At 41.3% G+C, this 5,689-nt stretch overlaps 1 non-coding gene across 1 annotated transcript; it reads left to right on the forward strand.

Moving 5' to 3' along the window:
• Positions 1 to 217: 217 nt before the first annotated feature.
• On the forward strand, positions 218 to 324 carry LOC136530214 (small nucleolar RNA R71). The gene has a single exon (XR_010777699.1). It is a non-coding gene; the product is annotated as a small nucleolar RNA R71 (small nucleolar RNA).
• The last annotated feature ends 5,365 nt before the right edge of the window (positions 325 to 5,689 follow it).

Here is a 5,689-nt window from a genome sequence, read left to right on the forward strand (position 1 = left end):
ACAGTGCATACACCACTTCTGGTACTTCTTTACTCTTATTGCATGATTGAATATTGCATTGAGACCAGTCTTGCTTAGAGGCTATCTTTTTCATAAGAGTTTTAGTTTTTCCAAGGGTGAGTGACATAAATGATCCTCCAACAGTTGCATCTAGTTGTTCATGAGCTTTTCTGAGTTAATCCATGGTAAAAGCCTTGCATGAGCAACCAATCTTCCATTCCATGATGAGGACAATCTAAAATGTATTCTTGGAAATGTTCACATGCTTCTAGAATGGTTTCTCCCTTCTAGTGTTGGAAATTAGAAATCTTTTCTCTTAAGGCATTGGTCTTGCCTATAGGGAAGAACTTTTCTAGGAAGGCCTTTGAACACTTTGCCCATGTGTTGATGTGATCTTTGTTGATGTAGAATCACTGCTTCACCCATCCCACTAGTGAGAATGGAAACAAGTGAAGTAGTATGATGTCTTGAGCAACGTCCTTGATGACGACCGAGCTACTTATCTCTAGAAATTCTGAAGATGAGCACTAGCATCTTCATGTGCCTTTCCACTGAATGGGGTAGCTTGCACCATGTTGATGAGGCTTGGCTTGAGCTCAAACTTGAGGTTGGTAGTTCTGAGTGTTGGTCCAGTGCGAATGTTCTCAGTGCTTGGAGCAGAGAACTCACGTAGGGTCTTGTCAGCCATAGCTTCAGAAACTAGTGTTGAGCTTCCTCTTGATTTATTTGATTCTAATTGATGGAAATTATTAGTAAATCACAACCAATCCTGCAATACCCTGTATAAGATATGAACAAAGACAAACAAGGGTAAGCTTGCTAAAGCAGAGCTATTATGATTTTATCAATAAGTATTTATTTAGTCAATTCTCTTAGCCATGTGCCCCTCCCCGGCAATGGCGCCAGAAATGCTTGTTGACATTTCTTAGCATCACTCTTTACTAAGTTGTCATCCCTAGCATGATGCCAGAAATGTGTTGTTGGTAATTATAAATAACACTTGAAAACTTAGAGGAAAATTATATATATATATTAAAGTATTCGCGAGCACACAAATAATATACCATTGTAGCATTTCACCTGAGAGTATGCCAGGTATCATTATTTATATTTTATCCATAGGGAGGAGCTATGGAGTTGTGTTGGCATAGAGATATTGACAAATATATATACTTATGATAAAACCACTCTCATGATATAGCAGGGATAAGTCAAATGATAAATGAATAATAAGTTTAAGGTAATAATGGTATGACAGAGATAGAAATAGATGTAACACCCTAGGTGTTTGGCTTCTACTAATTGCATTTCATTTCATAAACATGTGCATCATCTATCTCATCATGTCCTTGTTACTGAAACATGCATATGCAACATTTTCCAATTGTGTATGTTTCATACTTGAGTGTTGTGAATAGTAATGGTGTAACATGTGAATGCAACCGAGTTCCTTATATACCTTGAAACAGGGCAACATGGTAGTAATGTGACAAGTATAGAATAACAACAAAGTCATGCAACATATAAGTGAATTGCTTGTTTTAGTTGCTTTATCACATGTGATCATCAGAAGAGGTATAACAATTTTGTAAAGTGGTTGATCATGGTCTATTACACCTTAACTACACTTAGGTTACTTGTTGGAACATTGTTCATGTAGATCAAAATTACCAAAATGCCCTCAAGTGAAGGTTTGACTAGAATTGACCCTTGGAGTGTCACGGTTTGACTGATTCAAAAGACCAACTTAGAAACCTTGCATGGCTTTACACTCTTTACAAAAGTTGTAGCTAATTTATTAAGGAACAAAAGTTGTTTTATGACCAACTCATGAAAATGTGTGGAACATGTTCAAACAAGGCCCACAAGTCAGATGTCCATGCTGATTTCACTGAAATTTTTTTTGTCTAAGTCTTAAACTGCATTTTCAGTTGGATCAGGCCAACTTGGGCTTCATTTAACTTCTGATCCTTGGCGAATTAGATCTAGGTCCTTGAAAAGAAAATGTAGCTAGATGGTACCTCTACATTTTTCATGAACACCGTTTCTGCAAAGGATCTTTGGTTGAGCCGTGTTAACACGATGAAATGGCGCTGTCAGTCATGGTCATCAACACTGAATCGTGTTTTCAGAAAACATTCAGTGAACATGGCCGACCGGTTCAGAAAGCCGATGCCGCGTGGCGCCACCCGTCGCCGCTCGCCTGAGCATGCAGGCCACGTGTCGTGGACGCCCTGGCACGGCCAGCCGCGTCATGAAGCACCCTAGCGCCTGCCCGACCGAGTCGCCCGCTCCATTTCTCATCTCTCGCCTTCCACCTAGCGTAGCACCGAAGCCGCCCCCCATTGCCAGCCGGACCTTCGCCCTCGCCTAGCTCCCGTGTCCTGGCAAAAATGCGTCGCCCAGCTCACCCAGAGCCTCGCCGTAGTCTTCTCTACCTCCTCCACCCCACCGTCGAGCCAATTTCGCCTTGGTAAGGATGGAATCGCCGTTTTCCCCACCACCGTCTTGTCGGACCTCACCAGAGTAGTGCTCCACGTGGCCAGCTCTCCTCGTGCCATTGCCATCCCTCCTATGCCTCGTGCTAGATCCTAGGTGCACTGCTAAAGCTCGTAGAGCCTCACGTTCGAGACGTAGCGCCATAGTTCACCGGAGCCAGTCAAGCCGTGGCCATGCGCCGCCACGGCTGTCGCCACTACCCTTACCGGCGACGATAGCTTCAATAGACGGTTCCACTAGGTGTGCATGAGTAAGGCGAACACAGTAGTGTCGATGGTTTCACCGGAGAGGTCACCGGCGATGACCTTCGCCGCCGTCCTGTTCTTCTCCCCTGTTTCTCTCACTGGCGCGTGGGCCCCTCTCGTCTGTCGCCGCGGCTGAGGCGGGAGCCCAGCATGGGCTATGCCGTTGTTTGGGCCGCGCCAGCGCGTGCTCGTGGGCCACTGTTTCCTTCGGGCTGGCCCAACGGTGGCTGAGTTTTATTTTCTTATTTTGTTTTGCTTTATTATTTCACAGATTTGTATTGATATTCAAAACTATGTATTTCCTAGTATATAGATCCAAATGTTATGGTTCCAATTTTGTTGAGTTCCTAGTAATATCTAGTATTTAATAAAAATATTATATGAACACATGTTTTAGAAATTCTGGATGAATTAAATAGGACTTTGAAATGTGTTTTTGGATACATGCAAACTTGTTTGAATTTTATCTTGAGTTTCTATGGTCCAAAAATGATGAAATTTTGTGGGTAGTCTATTATTGCTTAGTAGAATCTCTGGTTAAAATTTCAGAGCTAGTGCATGTATAGTTTTTGAGTTATAGAATTTCTTTTTATCAATGGATGGATCTTGTGTGAATTTTCATAATTTTTCTATAGATCCAGTATAGGTAAAATTTGGTGAGTAAGGTTCTTATGCTAGAATTATGCTAAGAAAAATGTGAAATCTGTTGCTTGACACTTTTCATTAGGGTTTCCTAATTATGCTAAAAATAGGCATGCCACCTGTTATTTTGGATACAACAAGTTTTGCTTGCTCCATGGCTTTGAAATTTTTATGGTAGTCTATGTGAAGCATGAGATAGCTACTATAATTTTTGTAGATTTTTATGAATAGTTTTACTATATATTGCTTAAATCACCTAATTAACTAAATAAATTGGAAAAGGATATTAAATAATTTATTTAGAAGTTGGCACTATATTTTCTGATGTTTCTTAGGTATGAAAAACAAGTTGGTAAACTTGGTTTGATCAAATTAGGCTTTTGCATCATCATTAAATAATTAAGCTAGTAACCCTGTCATTTCTGGACAGATTCTAGGTTTACTGGAAATTGATTTGGTTCACGTAAGAATCATGCTTTGCTGTTTACAATTGATTTGTAGAAAATTTCATAAGCTTTCCAGAATGTCCTCATACAAGTCATTTGGATTTGTATAACTCTTGTTGTGATTGAATTACGGGAATACTTGTATGCATATGAAACTTTAAATGTTAAATTATGTATACCGTTACTATTTCTAAGTTGTGGTAATGTTCCTAGGTGTTAGGCCCTTAACTGAAGATGAGCATCTTTATCTTAGGTTATGCAAGTTAGGTAAGTTGATTTTGTTCTTTAAGTTAAGTTAGATACATGCTTAAAGTGATTTGAATAGAGCTATTTTACTCGTTAAACGAGTGTCCAATGATGCTTTCGTAAACACTTACTGTAATTCATTCATCATGAGTATCGTGTCATTCCTTATGCATCCATGATATTTATCTCGTGCATCGGCATGCAATAGGTGTACCGGAGGGAGTAACACTGCTGGAATTCGAGGAACCGAGCGAGCAGCAGCAACCGACACCGGAGATTCAGGAGGAGCAGCCTTTAGGAGAAGTGCAAGACAAGGTCACCGTTGAGTGCCCAGATCATCGTCCTTGCAACTTTGTGAAAGGCAAGCCCCGAAGCATATTAAGCCTCCTAATTTCCGAAATGCAGTTATAGTATTATTATTACATATATTGTTGCATTAAGTTTAGGTGTTGGATGCAAACACTTGCTGCATTGGTTACCCATTCCTTGTCCAGATATTGTTACCCTAAATCCTATATAGCTTAGGCTTGTGTAGTGCTTAGCCCTGCTTAAACCCAGTAGAAGTCAGGTGATTTCCTATCACCTATGAGATATAGGAAGATACATGTGGCATGGTTGGCTATATTTGCTATCGTGGAAAAGAACCAGTCTTTATTTGAAATGAAGACCGGACGGAGGCTTGCCGGTTTGCAGTGACTCCGTCTGTGTCGCTTAAGGACTGATTCTTGGAGCCTTTCCTGTTCATGTTGAACGCATGCCTCTCTCTTAGTTGGCCGGGTCTGGAGACCGACCGCGAAGCCGAGTAGCTCAACTCAGGCCGGGAGTCGATAAGTATAAAGTACGCCTCGGAAGGGAGCCGTAGGCGTGAGTCCAAGGGTAGGTGATTTAAAAGTCTTGATCGTCCTGGCAGAAGGGTAATCCCTGAGAGCGCTGGCGCTGATCGAACCCGCGAATTTGGTTCCTAAGTTGTACCAAAGGTAACCCACGGCTACCCTTGCTAAGTATGCCAGGGTGAGAGTTAGGAATACCCCCTCAGCTGAGTTGTAATTCGATTTGAGTCGCTATCTCTCCCGGTTAGTGAGAACTTGACGGGCTTATCTCCAAAGTAGATACACTAAATAACATAATGGTTCAGAAATGATGATATGATGATGACAGCCTTATTATACCTGCTATGGTTAATATTGTTTGCTCCTAATAAGTGGGTGCTCTAGTACAGGTGCTAATCTAGTGGACAGGTAAATGCTGATAAGCTTGATGCTAAGTTTAAATTGGTTACTATAATCATAAGCTCTTTTATGCAACTGTGTCAAGCTAGCCCACCTGAAAAGGCCTTGCATGATCCTTGGTGTCTTTTATTTCTGGTTGACGGGTAAGTCTAGCTGAGTACCTTCTCGTACTCAGGGTTTATCTCCCACCTGTTGTTGATGACCAGTTCTACTTTGGTTGATGCAAGTACTGCCTTTTCCTAGCTGGGGATGAAGACTAGACCATGGGGCATGGTTTCTACTAGTTCTCGTACCAGATAATGCTTTTGTGGGACATGACTCAGACTTGGCAATGTATTTGAAAACTATGATGTTTTGTACTAAACTATGTTGCTTCTGCACA

Source organism: Miscanthus floridulus, chromosome 19, assembly GCF_019320115.1.
Source record: "Miscanthus floridulus cultivar M001 chromosome 19, ASM1932011v1, whole genome shotgun sequence".
Lineage (NCBI taxonomy): Eukaryota > Viridiplantae > Streptophyta > Magnoliopsida > Poales > Poaceae > Miscanthus > Miscanthus floridulus.